Source organism: Aegilops tauschii, chromosome 3 (assembly GCF_002575655.3).
Source record: "Aegilops tauschii subsp. strangulata cultivar AL8/78 chromosome 3, Aet v6.0, whole genome shotgun sequence".
Classification (NCBI taxonomy): Eukaryota; Viridiplantae; Streptophyta; class Magnoliopsida; order Poales; family Poaceae; genus Aegilops; species Aegilops tauschii.
Window position 1 is genome coordinate 36,623,976 of NC_053037.3, and position 16,701 is coordinate 36,640,676.

Below are 16,701 nucleotides of genomic sequence, written 5' to 3' on the forward strand. Positions count from 1 at the left end.
GGAAGCTCTTTCTGCCTACGAGGCTACGGCAACCGGCTACAGTCAGGAACCACAGGAGTCTACTAGGAGCAAATATATTCCCCTTTTCAAAAAAAAAAAGGAGCAAACATATCGTAGGAATGATACACGTCAGGGTGGACACGGTCCGGGCCGGTCCGGTCCCGGTCCGAGCCGTCGATTGGACCGGCCGCCGGCGGTCCGGTCCGGACCGGACCGAGCAGGGAAGCGGTCCAGATTTCAGGGACCGGACCGGCGGACGAGAAGCTCGGTGCGGACCGGCGGTCCTCACGGTCCGGCGACGTCCAGTCACTGCATGTGGGCCCAGGATGTCGGAGAGGTTGTCGGAGAAGCAGCACGGTGGCCGGAGCCGGAGAAGACGCACCTGTTGACGGCGCGGCGGCGTGAGGGAGAGGCACAAGAGAGAGAGAGAGAGGGAGCGGCGCGGCCGCGCGGGGGAGAGGGGGAACAGCCACGCGAGGGAGCGGCGGCGCTGGGGAGAGGAAGGCGAGCAAGAGGGGGCGGCGCGACGGTTAGCCTCGAGCGTCCGCAAGTATATTTTTAGCAGTTTTTTCCATTGCATGCAAGTAATTTAGCGCGTGCATGGACCCATGATTTTCCTTGTATGAGCCTTGCCGTGATTGGTGGATTAATTCTGACGTGAAGATAGTCGTGGGATGACACCGTGATTGTCGGATCCAACCATTTTTTCTCTGTTGTTCCTTCTATTTTCTGCATGTTCGTCTGAATAAGAGGAAACCGCGTCATGGGATGGCGCCTGATTATCCGATCGAACTTATTTCTCTCATTACTAGCAAATAAAAGGAACAACAGCAAGGAGTTGTCGTGGGAAGCGCCTAAATTATCGGATCGAATCATGTTTATCTCATTCTCTCTTTATATTTTCTGTCGACTGACTAAAAGGAAAAACCAAACGGTAGGGCGTGACTGCCTCTTGCCCCTGTGTGACTCTCAGATAATCACGGGTGCGATGGCGTGTTCTTTCTATTTTCTGTTCTCTTCTACCTCACGCGCGACTTGAGTTTTCTTCTTTGTTCGACTCAATAAACGGAAACAAATCAAAGAGGGGCGCGCCCACGCGGGAGAGGGACGGCGGGGCGTGGTCGTCGGTCACCCAGCGCGCGGATCTCGCCGGCCAGAGCGTGTGGTGGCCGCGATGACGAGGAACGGCCTGCAGCGCGCTTCGGTCCGCTCGGTCGGCTCGGTCAAAGACCGGACCGGACCAACAAAATATCGGGCCCAAATTCTGTAACCGGACCGTATAATTTCTTCAACGGGCCAGGACCGAACGGTCCGGTCCCGAACGGGCCACGAGCGGGCCGAAAAGCCCACTCGCTCCGTCCAGCCTGAGATACACGCATGATTCCCTGGGCTGGGCATTTCATCAAACAGTTGATATGCATCTACTCACTTGTTTAAATAGTGCTAAATCTCCAAGAAGATTTCAGTCAAGGAGTATCCAATCATTTTAGTTACTCTAATTGCTCCTCGGCGAGTCAGTCAATGTTAGACGATGGAAACAGACAGTTGAGGCTTACTTACTGCAGCCTATTTGTAACACCCACGATGCGGCTATATTTTCTCACGTGTCGAGGCACGATTTAGAGGCATAACCGCATTGTAGGTTTTGTCGTAAGAAGGGTCATCTTCACACAATCCCATGTAATGAACAAGAATGGGATAAAGAGTTGGCTTACAATCGCCACTTCACACAATACATAAATAAAACATACATCATTCAGAGTACACACATAGTCCGACTACGGACAAATCCAAATAAAAAGAAGATAACCCAACTGCTAGATCCCGATCTTCCCCAACTGGGCATCACTACTGATCAACATGAAAAGAAACATAGAAACGACCAAGTCTCTCGTCGAAACCCCACTTGAGTTCGGCAGCATCACCTGCGCTGGTATCCTCGGCACCTGCAACTGTTTTTGTAGTAATCTGTGAGCCACGAGGACTCAGCAATCCCATTACCATGGGTAACAAGACTAGCAAAGCTTAATGGGAAAGGAAGGGGTAAAGTGGTGAGGTTGCAGCAGCGGCTAAGCAAGTATGGTGGCTATCATACGCAAATAAGAGCGAGAAGAGAAGCAATGGAACGGTCGTCAACTAGTAATGAACAAGAAGTGATCCTGAACTCCTACTTACGCCAAGCATAACCCAAGGACCGTGTTCTCCTCTCGAACAACCCCGAAAGAGAGATAATCACGGTTACGCACGCAGTTGGTGTATTTTAGAAGAGTTTACTTCAAGTTTACTACAACCGGATATTAACAAATTCCCATCTGCCACATAACCGCGGGCACGGCTTTCGAAAGTTCAAAACCCTGCAGGGGTGTCCCAACTTAGCCCATGATAAGCTCTCACGGTCAACGAAGGATATTCCTTCTCTCGGGAAGACCCGATCAATCTCGGAATCCCAGTTACAAGACATTTTGACAAGTTAAAACAAGACCAGCAAAGCCGCCCGGCGTGTCGACACCCTGATAGAAGCCGCACGTATCTCGTTCTCAGTGTTGGAAATATGCCCTAGAGGCAATAATAAAATGGTTATTATTATATTTCCTTGTTCATGATAATTGTCTGTTGTTCATGCTATAATTGTGTTATCCGGAAATCGTAATACATGTGTGAATACATAGACCACAACATGTCCCTAGTGAGCCTCTAGTTGACTAGCTCGTTGATCAACAGATAGTCATGGTTTCCTGACTATGGACATTGGATGTCATTGATGACGGGATCACATCATTAAGAGAATGATGTGATGGACAAGACCCAGTCCTAAGCATAGCGCAAGATCGTGTAGTTCGTTTGCTAAAACTTTTCCAATGTCAAGTATCATTTCCTTAGACCATGAGATCGTGTAACTCCCGGATGCCGTAGGAGTGCTTTGGGTGTACCAAACGTCACAACGTAACTGGGTGACTATAAAGGTACACTACAGGTATCCCCGAAAGTATCTGTTGGGTTGACACGGATCAAGACTTGGGATTTGTCACTCCGTATGACGGAGAGGTATCTCTTGGGCCCACTCGGTAATGCATCATCATAATGAGCTCAATGTGACCAAGTGCTTGGTCACGGGATCATGCATTATGTTACGAGTAAAGTGACTTGCCGGTAACGAGATTGAACGAGGTATTGGGATACCGACGATCGAATCTCGGGCAAGTAATGTACCGATTGACAAAGGGAATTGTATACGGGATTGATTGAATCCTCAACATCGTGGTTCATCCGATGAGATCATCGAGGATCATGTGGGAGCCAACATGGGTATCCAGATCCCGCTGTTGGTTATTGACCGGAGAGTCGTCTCGGTCATGTCTGCATGTCTCCCGAACCTGTAGGGTCTACACACTTAAGGTTCGGTGACGCTAGGGTTGTATAGATATTGGTATGCAGTAACCCGAAAGTTGTTCGGAGTCCCGGATGAGATCCCGGACGTCACGAGGAGTTCCGGAATGGTCCGGAGGTAAAGAATTGTATATGGGAAGTCAAGTTTCGGCCATCGGGAAGGTTTCGGGGGTCACCGGTATTGTACCGGGACCACCGGAAGGGTCCCGGGGGTCCACCGGGTGGGGCCACCTATCCCAGAGGGCCCCATGGGCTGAAGTGGGAGGGGAACCAGCCCCTAGTGGGCTGGGGCGCCCCCCCATGGGCCTTCCCCCTGCGCCTAGGGTTGGAAACCCTAGGGGTGGGGGCGCCCCCCACCTGACTTGGGGGGCAAGCCCCCCTTGGCCGCCGCCCCCCGGGAGATCCATCTCCAGGGCCGGCGCCCCCCTTGGGGGTCCTATACAAAGGGGGGAGGGCAGCAACACCTAAGCTTTGGCGCCTCCCTCTCCCACCCCAACATCTCTCCTCCTCCGTAAGCGCTTGACGAAGCCCTGCTGGAGTACTGCTGCTCCACCATCACCACGCCGTCGTGCTGCTGGAGTCATCTTCATCAACCTCTCCTTCCCCTTGCTGGATCAAGAAGGAGGAGACGTCTCTCCCAAACCGTACGTGTGTTGACCGCGGAGGTGCCGTCCGTTCGGCGCTAGGATCATCGGTGATTTGGATCACGGCGAGTACGACTCCATCAACCCCGTTCTCTTGAACGCTTCCGTGCGCGATCTACATCAAGGGTATGTAGATGCTCTCTTATCCCTCTCGTTTCTAGAATACTCCTAGATAGATATTGGTGATGCGTAGAAAATTTTAAAATTCTGCTACGTTCCCCAACACTCAGGACACGACCGGATGAGTCAAGCTACGAGTAAAACCAGCCCTCAAGTTTCCCCGAGGTGGCCCCGCAGGTTGCTCGGTTCGGACCAGCACTTAGAGAAGCACTGGCCGGGGGGGCTAAATAAAGATGACCCTTGAGTCTGCAGAACCCAAGGGAAAGGTATAGGTGGTAGGTAGGCAAATGGTAAAACCAAAGTTGGGCCTTGCTGGAGGAGTTTTATTCAAGGCGAACTGTCAAGGGGGTCCCATAAATCACCCAACCGTGTTAGGGACGCAAAAATCCGGGAACATAATACCGATATGACGGAAACTAGGGTGGCAAGAGTGGAACAAAACACCAGGCAAAAGGCCGAGCCTTCCACCCTTTACCAAGTATATAGATGCATTAATAATATAAGAGATATTGTAATATCCCAACATAAACATAAACCAACATGGAGCAAACTTCATCTTCACCTGCAACTAGCAACGCTATAAGAGGGGCTGAGCAAAAGCGGTAACATAGCCAAACAACGGTTTGCTAGGACGGGTGAAAAAGGTTAGAGGTTCATGGCAATTTGGGAGGCTTGATAAGCAAGTGGTAGGTAACGCGGCATAGCGATAGAACGAAGCAACTAGTATAGCAATGATAGTAATGAGATCCAAGGTGACGGTCATCTTGTCTGAAACCCCGCTAGGAAGAAGAACGAGTCCATGAAGCAGACAAACGGGCGGAGTCGAACGAATCCTCACAACTCCGGAACGAAACCGAAGCTAACGAGAGAAGCAAACCGGAAAGGAGCAAACAACATAGTAAACAATCATCACATAAACATGGCATGATGCACAATAAAGTATGATGCATGTCCGGTTTAAGGAGGCATGGCATGACAAAGTGCACAAAACAAAACTACAAATTAAGTGGAGCTCAATATGCAACGAGTTGCATATTGCCGAAACACCACATTCAAGTTATTTAGTTCGCTCTTGGTTATGTACCCAACAATACTAAAAGTTAATTAAACATGGCAAGGGGTGAAGCATAATAAATCTATCTATTTAAGCAAGTTTAAATGAGGCCGGAAATAACAAACAACAAGTCCGGTAAATCCTCATGTGCATATTTTTGATTTGGTACTGTTCTGCCCTAAATCATATTTTAATGTTGTTAAACAGTAAAACAAAGTGAATCTATGCATTTTTCCACCCCATTTACATATAAAGTTTATTAAAATCGGAGTTACGGTTATTTAGTTATGAAATAAATCATTTTTCATGGCAATTTGAGCAAATTTAAACAAACAACATTTTAAGCATTTTAAACATGGATGAAAGCAACATATTATGAAACTAGATGAAATTCTAAGCATTTTACATATATAATTCATTTTAATATGATGCACGGATGTGGAGTTATTAATGCATGAACATTAAGGGGTTTTCTGAAAAACTGCAGTTCCTGGGAAAATAGCTAAAATCGCAACAGAGGAAAAAAACGCATCGGGCCGAATCTGGGACGGACTGGGTGCAGGACTGTGGGTGGCTCACCATGGGCCAAGCCCAGTTCGGTGGGGAGGAGGATGGGCAGGCCGCGAAGGGGCGCGCTGGGCCTTGGCGCGGAGGAGGCCGACCCGTGGTTGCAGCCCATGTGAGCAGCCGAATCGGTCAACAGGCGAAGGGGCGGGCAAGCTGCTGCTGCTCATTTTCGAAGAACAGAACCAACAGCAGGTTCAGGGCGACGGACGGTGAGATGGTGGGGTCGGCAGGCGCGAGAAGCGGCGGGTCGGCGAGGCAACCGGCGACGGGGAGAGCTTGGCCGGATCCGAACAAGGAGGCAGGCCGGCGACAGGGCAAACGGCGGCGGCTTGGCGAGGGACTTGGCGCTGGAGCTTCAGACGAAGCAGGGCGCGACAGCAGCAGCACGAGGGCGCGAAACAGAGGCAACGGCAGCGGCTTGGCGAGGGACTCGGTGCGACGATGACGAAATTGGCGCGGCGGAGCTTGCTGCTGGCGATGCGGGCGATGCGGGGCGACGGCCGCGATCAACGCGAGACGCGGGCGAGCGGGCGCCTCGTCCTCTACTCGTCAGGAAGCAGAGCAGCGGCGACGTCTTGGCGCGGCTCCACGTCGGCGCCGGGGACGGGGAAACGGGCGAAGGTGGCCGGAGGAGCGCGAAACGGCGAATCCACGTCGGATCCAGGCGGTGGAGGTGGCTGACAGCAAAGCTTCAAGGCGACGGAGCTTCGTCCTGGGGCAGAGAGGAAAAGAGAGAGTTGAGAGAGGGGAATGCAGGGAGGAAACGAAAGGTGAAGAAAAAGGGAGGTGGCCTGCGCTCATCTGGTTGGCTGCTGGTTCGCTCGCCGGCGGGGAGGTTGGCGGTGACGCGGGGCTCCGGGCGAGCACCTGCTCGGGAGGGGATCGAGGAGGCAGCGGGTGAGGTGGAGTTGGATTGAGGGTTGCTCTGGTTGGCCGGGCGGATCGAGGGGAGGCCTCGAGTGCTGGTTGGGTGAGAAGGGGATCTGGGAGGATCCCGAGGAAGAAGATGGGTGATGAGACAGGGGCGGCGGCTGGGAGGATGGGACAAGGCTCCTAAATTTTAGGGTTAGGCAGGTAGGTGGTCTATTTATAGATAGAGGAGAAGGTTTAGGGTCTCACTAATTTAGATCCGACGGTCAGAAAATTAGGTTAGGGAAAATTAAATAAGAAACTGAAGATATTTTAGGACTATTTGGAGATGATCCGAACCTAGCGACAGCCCGGGTCGGGTTTGGGTAAGTTTCAGACGAGCAAGCGAGGGGTCAAAGCACTGTGCAAGGAGGGGTTAGGTGGTTTGACAAGAGGGAATCGAAAACACGGTTGGTCTAGGAACGGTCAACGAAGGCAAGGGGGACGCGGCAACTATGAGCAGATGCAAGTTTTAGAAAACATGTGATGCAATGCTCATGATGACATGATGAATGCAACAAACAAAATAAAACACACGGCGAACACGAAAAACATGGAGGGCGTCTGAAGCGTCGGTCTCAGGGCGTTACAACACTCCACCACAACAAGAGGATCTCATCCCGAGATCTAGGGATGGCACCGGAGAGAAACGGAAGTGGAAGAGGTTAAACAAATTGCTTCTTTGACAAATGAGTCAAACCAAAGAACCTTCGAGGTTGAACAAATTTAAAGAAGGAATAAAACGAAGGTGAACAAAGTTGAAAACACTCCGTTAGAAAAAAAAGAACAAGGAACAATACGGGAACCTTGTAGGTTGAAAGACATAAGAAAAAGGGTTGCAATGGCCAAGAAGTGCATGCAAGCACTCCGGTTGAAACGAGATGTACAAGGAACGATAAAGATCAATTACGACAACACTCCGGTACAAGATAGAGAAGGAATAAGAGTGATATAATTTGGACAGCACTCCGACTGTAAATGGAAGGAATTGAACATGAACTTGACAAGACGAGGCGATGGGTGAAAGAGAGCAACATCACCATGCCTCGGGAAGAGATGAAAGAATGGAATGGAATGAACGGAGAGAAACAAGATCTTGAAAGAGCACACTTACAAGAAATGCTAGAACGGAGTTGTTGGATTATCAACAACGAAAGGATAAGCTTGTTGTGGGCTTATGGAAAACAACTCAAAACTATGAGGTGAAGACCAACCACTAACAGAATCAATTAATTGCTTGAGAGCAACACGGAGATGAAAACTCTTTCACCGAGAAGAGAAGGAGAAACTTGGATCATTGACGAGCACCACAAGTAGCAACATTCCCAAAGGAAGGCTTTAGGTGAAATCTTTACAAAGAATACTCCAATGGAGAAACGATGGGTTTAAATATCTCATGCTCGAAAACTTGTGAATCATGAAACACAAAGAAATTGTCAAAAATGACATAACACCACCTCAAATGATAAGGTAGAACGAATTGCACTTCGGAATGCAAGATGAAGAATACTTGAACTCCTCAAAACAAGACATGTGTTGAACACCATGTTTGTTTAGAGTATAGCTTTGCGGATCATAACTTCGAGAGAAATCTTGAAGAACAATTGAAGAATGAAAGGAATCCTTGACGAACCACCATGTCGAGCCTCCATGAATAACTCTGGTAATGAAAAGATGATGAAAAGAAAGAGAAGTTGAGAACACAAGGAGAAACCTTGCGATGATTTAGATGGAGCTTCGCGATGAGATAATGCGGAAAGCTTGAAACTCCGGAAAGAAAGATGAACAATTGAAACCAAGAATTTTTTGATGAACTTCCGGAATAAGGAATTGAATCACCTTGAGGAAAACAAGAATAAGGTTTATTGTATGTTTATCCTCCATCAACTTAAATTGATGACAAACAATGGATTTTTGGCATACTACTCATTCTCATTGAAAAAAACTTGAAGAGAGATATTGCTCAACTTGGGAAATTCTTCAACGATCCGCCAGTAGGATTTGGAAAGAACGAATGAATTGATATGATAACCAAGAAAGAGAACTCTTGAATGAACGACCGTAAGAATTGGAAATGAGAGTAGCAAAGGCACAATTCACCGGAAGAATTAGAAAACGAATAAAGATACTTGACAGAATTTAGATACAAGTGAACGAAGAGATCACGAGTTGATTAGAGAATACTTGAACGATGCACCGGTAAGATTTGGAGATCGAGAGCTGAAAACTGAGAATGAATAAACCCGAAATGATGGCCTTCGTAGGAATAAAATGGAAAGAATTCACGAAATGCTCCGGGTTGTAAGAAAATAATTGTCACAATCAAAAACAATTATGAGGATGGCAACAAGCTAGAACCATGAATCTTTGGAAGAACGGGTAAGGATTTAAGAGGAACTCTTCTTCGGTCTTCAAATCCGAAAATGACGACGAGAAACACCACCATGAATTGTTGAGGCACTCCGGAATAAAAATTAGAAAGCTTGAACCAGCGATGAAAAGAATTTGGAAGATCTTGGAGAAAGACATTTGACTGATGAGAATTCATTCTTACGTCAAACTTCGAAATTAATTGAGAATAACACCGGAAAAGTTAGAAGAGTTAGGTAAGATCCTGGGAAAAGACCTGTGGGTTAGGGCCCACTCAAAGAAACACCTTTCGAAAATTTTGCTTGAAAGATATTGCACCGGTTGAATTAAATGCCTTGAATGAGATATCAACCTCGAAATAGCTTGAACAAATTAGGAATGGAAATGTGAATCTTCTGAGATAACTTTAAGCACTCCAGAGAAGAAATAGAGGGAGGTGAATAATTAAGAGGTGCACCCACATGACAAAGCAATTGACACGAGGGAAGGAATATGATCAACACTGAAAGCTTGAATTGAATCCACCGAAGAAGAAGATGAGAACGAAGACGGATGAACTTGAAGCTCCTAAGCATCTTCTTGAGAATCACCGGCTAAGAACATTGACGGAAAAGAATGGGGAGACTTCTCATCAATAAAAGGATACTTGATTAAATTTTTTGTCTCCATGAAGAAAAAGGGTGGGAGGGTGGGAAAAACAAAGACAACTTGGGACGAATGGAACAAACACCGTTGAGAAGAACTGAAATTTGATCTCGCGAATGTTGAAAATGATCGGATCCACTTGAAGAGAAAGCACACCGGTTGGAAAAGAATTGACATGACACTCTCGATGATAAAGAAGGATTAGCACTCCCATAGAAATATGAGAGCACCGTTTCGAATAAGGTATGGAATCAACACTTGACATCGAAGCAACACGAATACCACAACAAAAACAAAACAAGGATTTGGTTCGCAGAATAAGCCGGAAACAAACATATGATAGAGATTTCGTCCGAAGTTTTCGTGGTGGGGCCCACACGGGCTCGATCGTACATCACCATCATGTACAAGGCAGTACACATGACATACGAAGCGTCCCCGAGTCAGCATAGCCAAGGACTCTTTAAGACACAACGAGACCACTGTAAAACCAACCGTGGATAGGCGGACCACTAGACGTCGAACCCCAATCTCATATCATGCATCTGTCGAAAAGATATCCTAGGGGCTACTTGAATTCCCACCTATAAACTCCCGAAACTTTCTGGTTATGCAATCTGGTGTTGGGGATACAGGGGAAGCAATATATATCTCACCCAAACTAACAATTCCTACATCCAGCTATATCCATCCGTCAACACATAACCAAGAAAACTCCGGAAATCGTGTACCTCAACCTTCGAAAAGCATCCGTTATACAAGTTATGGCAATACTCCCGAACTCCCGCCCCAGTACTGGATGGCGTCGAGATTATCTCACCAACAACTGCATAAAAGAGATTTTCGATGTCGACGAAAAAAAACTCAGGTATTCCAGAACTGCAACGATAAAATTGTGACGACAACACCTCGGAGCTCAACTCCCCGGGACATTGCCACAACCCCTAAATGTCAGGAGGCACCAAGAACAATGTTCTCGTCACAAAACCATCGGAACGATTCCAAGATACCCGCGTGATCCTAAATTTTTTTAGTGAAATTTGAGGAGAGGAAAGTCAAAACATCTACGTCAGGAGGCCTCACCAGAGCGACGAAGGGACTGAGGAGTAAAAAGAATCCTACTCTCCGATATATATAATCCTAAGACTCAAAACATTTTTGTTCTAGACTCAACAACGCCAGCGATTCAATCAAGCAGGGGCTCCTAAGTCGGGGATGGCTCTGATACCAACTTGTAACACCCACGATGCGGCTATATCTCTCACGTGTCGAGACACGACTTAGAGGCATAACCGCATTGTAGGTTTTGTCGCAAGAAGGGTCATCTTCACACAATCCCATGTAATGAACAAGAATGGGATAAAGAGTTGGCTTACAATCGCCACTTCACACAATACATAAATAAAACATACATCATTCAGAGTACACACATAGTCCGACTACGGACAAATCCAAATAAAAAGAAGATAACCCAACTGCTAGATCCCGATCTTCCGCAACTGGGCATCACTACTGATCAACATGAAAAGAAACATAGAAACGACCAAGTCTGTCGTCGAAACCCCACTTGAGTTCGGCAGCATCACCTACGCTGGTATCCTCGGCACCTGCAACTATTTTTGTAGTAATATGTGAGCCACAAGGACTCAGCAATCCCATTACCATGGGTAACAAGACTAGCAAAGCTTAATGGGAAAGGAAGGGGTAAAGTGGTGAGGTTGCAGCAGCGGCTAAGCAAGTATGGTGGCTATCATACGCAAATAAGAGCGAGAAGAGAAGCAATGGAACGGTCGTCAACTAGTAATGAACAAGAAGTGATCCTGAACTCCTATTTACGCCAAGCATAACCCAAGGACCGTGTTCTCGTCTCGAACAACCCCGAAAGAGAGACAATCACGGTTACGCACACGGTTGGTGTATTTTAAAAAAGTTTACTTCAAGTTTACTACAACCGGATATTAACAAATTCCCATCTGCCACATAACCGCGGGCACGGCTTTCGAAAGTTCAAAACCCTGCAGGGGTGTCCCAACTTAGCCCATGATAAGCTCTCACGATCAACGAAGGATATTCCTTCTCCCGGGAAGACCCGATCAATCTCGGAATCCTGGTTACAAGACATTTCGACAAGTTAAAATAAGACCAGCAAAGCCGCCCGGTGTGTCGACACCCTGATAGAAGCCGCACGTATCTCGTTCTCAGGACACGACCGGATGAGTCAAGCTACGAGTAAAACCAGCCCTCAAGTTTCCCCGAGGTGGCCCCGCAGGTTGCTCGGTTCGGACCAGCACTTAGAGAAGCACTGGCCGGGGGGGGGGGGGGCTAAATAAAGATGACCCTTGAGTCTGCAGAACCCAAGGGAAAGGTATAGGTGGTAGGTAGGCAAATGGTAAAACCAAAGTTGGGCCTTGCTGGAGGAGTTTTATTCAAGGCGAACTGTCAAGGGGGTCCCATAAATCACCCAACCGTGTTAGGGACGCAAAAATCTGGGAACATAATACCGATATGACGGAAACTAGGGTGGCAAGAGTGGAACAAAATACTAGGCAAAAGGCCGAGCCTTCCACCCTTTACCTAGTATATAGATGCATTAATAATATAAGAGATATTGTGATATCCCAACATAAACATAAACCAACATGGAGCAAACTTCATCTTCACCTGCAACTAGCAACGCTATAAGAGGGGCTGAGCAAAAGCGGTAACATGGCCAAACAACGGTTTGCTAGGACGGGTGAAAAAGGTTAGAGGTTCATGGCAATTTGGGAGGCTTGATAAGCAAGTGGTAGGTAACGCGGCATAGTGATAGAACGAAGCAACTAGTATAGCAATGATAGTAATGAGATCCAAGGTGACGGTCATCTTGCCTGAAATCCCGCTAGGAAGAAGAACGAGTCCATGAAGCAGACAAACGGGCGGAGTCGAACGAATCCTCACAACTCCGGAACGAAACCGTAGCTAACAAGAGAAGCAAACCGGAAAGGAGCAAACAACATAGTAAACAATCATCACATAAACATGGCATGATGCACAATCAAGTATGATGCATGTCCGGTTTAAGGAGGCATGGCATGACAAAGTGCACAAAACAAAACTACAAATTAAGTGGAGCTCAATATGCAACGAGTTGCATATTGCCGAAACACCACATTCAAGTTATTTAGTTCGCTCTTGGTTATGTACCCAACAATATTAAAAGTTATTAAGCATGGCAAGGGGTGAAGCATAATAAATCTATCTATTTAAGCAAGTTTAAATGAGGCCGGAAATAACAAACAACAAGTCCGATAAATCCTCATGTGCATATTTTTGATTTGGTACTGTTCTGCCCTAAATCATATTTTAATGTTGTTAAACAGTAAAACAAAGTGAATCTATGCATTTTCCACCCCATTTACATATAAAGTTTATTAAAATCGGAGTTACGGTTATTTAGTTATGAAATAAATCATTTTCATGGCAATTTGAGCAAATTTAAACAAACAGCATTTTAAGCATTTTAAACATGGATGAAAGCAACATATTATGAAACTAGATGAAATTCTAAGCATTTTACATATATAATTCATTTTAATATGATGCACGGATGTGGAGTTATTAATGCATGAACATTAAGGGGTTTTCTGAAAAACTGCAGTTCCTGGGAAAATAGCTAAAATCGCAACAGAGGAAAAAAACGCATCGGGCCGAATCTGGGACGGACTGGGTGCAGGACTGTGGGTGGCTCACCATGGGCCAAGCCCAGTTCGGTGGGGAGGAGGATGGGCAGGCCGCGAAGGGGCGCGCTGGGCCTTGGCGCGGAGGAGGCCGACCCGTGGTTGCAGCCCATGTGAGCAGCCGAATCGGTCAACAGGCGAAGGGGCGGGCGAGCTGCTGCTGCTCATCTCTGAAGAACAGAACCAACAGCAGGTTCAGGGCGACGGACGGCGAGATGGTGGGGTCGACAGGCGCGAGAAGCGGCGGGTCGGCGAGGCAACCGGCGACGGGGAGAGCTTGGCCGGATCCGAACAAGGAGGCAGGCCGGCGGCAGGGCAAACGGCGGCGGCTTGGCGAGGGACTTGGCGCTGGAGCTTCAGACGAAGCAGGGCGCGACAGCAGCAACACGAGGGCGCGAAACAGAGGCAACGGCGGCGGCTTGGCGAGGGACTCGGCGCGACGACGGCGAACTTGGCGCGGCGGAGCTTGCTGCTGGCGATGCGGGGCGACGGCCGCGATCAACGCGAGACGCGGGCGAGCGGGCGCCTCGTCCTCTGCTCGCCAGGAAGCAGAGCAGTGGCGGCGTCTTGGCACGACTCCACGTCGGCGCCGGGGACGGGGAAACGGGCGGAGGTGGCCGGAGGAGCGCGAAACGGCGAATCCACGTCGGATCCAGGCGGTGGAGGTGGCTGACAGCAAAGCTTCAAGGCGACGGAGCTTCGTCCTGGGGCAGAGAGGAAAAGAGAGAGTTGAGAGAGGGGAAACGCAGGGAGGAAACGGAAGGTGAAGAAAAAGGGAGGTGGCCGGCGCTCATCTGGTTGGCTGCTGGTTCGCTCGCCGGCGGGGAGGTTGGCGGTGACGCGGGGCTCCGGGCGAGCACCTGCTCGGGAGGGGATCGAGGAGGCAGCGGGTGAGGTGGAGTTGGATCGAGGGTTGCTCTGGCCGGGCGGATCGAGGGGAGGCCTCGAGTGCTGGTTGGGTGAGAAGGGGATCTGGGAGGATCCCGAGGAAGAAGATGGGTGATGAGACAGGGGCGGCGGCTGGGAGGATGGGACAAGGCTCCTAAATTTTAGGGTTAGGCAGGTAGGTGGTCTATTTATAGATAGAGGAGAAGGTTTAGGGTCTCACTAATTTAGATCCGACGGTCAGAAAATTAGGTTAGGAAAAATTAAATAAGAAACTGAAGATATTTTAGGAATATTTGGAGATGATCCGAACCTAGCGACAGCCAGGGTCGGGTTCGGGTAAGTTTCAGATGAGCAAGCGAGGGGTCAAAGCGCTGTGCAAGGAGGGGTTAGGTGGTTTGACAAGAGGGAATCGAAAACACGATTGGTCTAGGAACGGTCAACGAAGGCAAGGGGGACACGACAATTACAAGCGGATGCAAGTTTTAGAAAACATGTGATGCAATGCTCATGATGACATGATGAATGCAACAAACAAAATAAAACATACGGCGAACACGAAAAATATGAAGGGCGTTTGAAACGTCGGTGTCGTGGCGTTACACCGTTGTTGCAGGAGAAGGGGCCTGCTTACACAGCTTACTGCTTACGTGGTTGGTTGAAGCAGCAGCAACCGGCGGCAGACGAACGATGCGGAGCTCGCCCTTTTCCGCGGTGCCCGCGACGCTCAAGGTCTCGCTCGGTGCGGTACGTAGGCGACGCCGTTCTTGGAGCGGGCGGCGGCTGAGGGGCAGGGCACCGCCGGCAGGCCTGTCGTGCGCCATCTCCCAGGCCTCCCCTTCTCCTGCTGGTGCACGGAAGCGGAGAAGGAGAGGAGGATGTGGGATCCAACCATGGCTTAGGCGGCGAGCACGGGGAGGAGGGTGGGGAGCCGTCGCTGTGTCAGGACCCTGCCTGAAGAGAAGGACGACCAACTGCAGGCTCATGACCGAAGAACTCGACACTGAAGCGAGAGGTGCCGTTTTCCAGTTCAGTTGGCGTACGGCGAAGGTGGAAGCGGACGAGCAAGTCAACGGCCCGGATTGAGTTCACTTGCTTTTTGCTATCAATGGAGATGCAATTGAGGTTGTAAGAAAATGCTCTCATTCCCTTTCCATTTCCTCCCAACCCTAGGCGTCGACGATTTCGCCAAAGCTTCCCTACCCAGCGCAGCCTCGGCCCCCCTCCTCTTCACTGTCCAGCGGCCTCGTTGACGATAAAAAGAGTGGGGACCCGTCTGTCTTGTTTTGTGTTTCTTAGGTATTTGTTTCCTCGGCAGCCAGTGGCGGAGCTCGGCCCAAATATCTGGGCGGGCTAGCTGAAAGAAATAAGTACTGGGCTAGTTTTATATGACCCAAAAATAGGCTAACATAAGAGTAAATTTTTTAGGCTGGGCCGGCCACAGCCCACTCGTCCTTGCTGTAACTCCGCCACTGCTGGCAGCATCGACGAGGTGGTGGTGATGATGGTGTGATAGAATTAGGTCTCTTCAGTCTCTCCCCATGTCGACGATGTCTGGCCCGACGCTGACGAAGGGCCTATGAGAGTTTGTGTCCCAGATCTATCGTTTCCCTTCAGATCTTGAAAGTTGGTGTGTTTTTAAGGAGAGCTATTCGTTGACAATTTGTGTAGCGACTTTGACATATCTTTTCATGTTGTTTTGTGGCATGATCCAGTTTCTCCAGCCTTTAATCTGGTGGTGATGGATTGCAGGTGATGCTGCACTAACATATTTCTCTCAGCATGTAGTCACCTAGCACATCGTGTTTGAATTCAGTGTTACTTAATTAAGAAATTGCTTATATGTGAGATTAGGCATGCTCGGGAAGCCGCCATAGTTGAGGGACAATACAACTACCCGCGACTTACTATTATATGGGCCCAAGTTAGCCATGGGTCAAAACATGTGCTCACCACTCTCGGTTACAACAATAGTGGGCTTTAGTGGTCCCTGACACTCCTCAATTATGTTGGTATTTTGGTTTTCTGTCCTTTTATATTTTAGTGTATTATGTTTTTATGACCATGGTATTCTATGAAAAATGGTTTGAAGTTTATAGATTTCATTATTTGCTATGCTTTAGACATTTAATTAATAACTTTATATTTAATTAAAAAAATCAAATTTGAACTATAAATACGTTTAAAATTTTGTAATATTGGAAAAAAGATCCTAATAAGTTAGTTAGCATATATTTAGGGACGCGGATTTGGTGAACATGGGTGCGCGCGCACCCTTTATAAATAGTAATTTCAAAAAAATGCTAGAAAAAATCAAAAAAATCTGAATTTATTTTTGAAATATACATAGTCAACCGGTATACTCGCATATGAAGTTTCATAAAAAAATCACATCCGTGGTAAT

The 16,701-nt window shown here is 48.1% G+C and overlaps 1 long non-coding RNA gene across 2 annotated transcripts; it reads right to left on the reverse strand.

The window, feature by feature from the left end:
* Positions 1-1,699: 1,699 nt before the first annotated feature.
* LOC141042242 (uncharacterized) lies at positions 1,700-14,560 on the reverse strand. 2 transcript variants are annotated; one of them, XR_012204124.1, is made up of 4 exons: positions 13,426-14,560; positions 12,564-12,654; positions 5,785-11,309; positions 2,594-5,010 (listed from the first exon to the last, which is right to left on the reverse strand). It is a non-coding gene; the product is annotated as an uncharacterized lncRNA (long non-coding RNA). The 2 variants fall into 2 exon arrangements; XR_012204123.1 differs by lacking the exons at positions 2,594-5,010; positions 5,785-11,309 and adding an exon at positions 1,700-1,952 and having other exon boundaries at positions 13,426-14,472.
* Between the last annotated feature and the right edge of the window lie 2,141 nt (positions 14,561-16,701).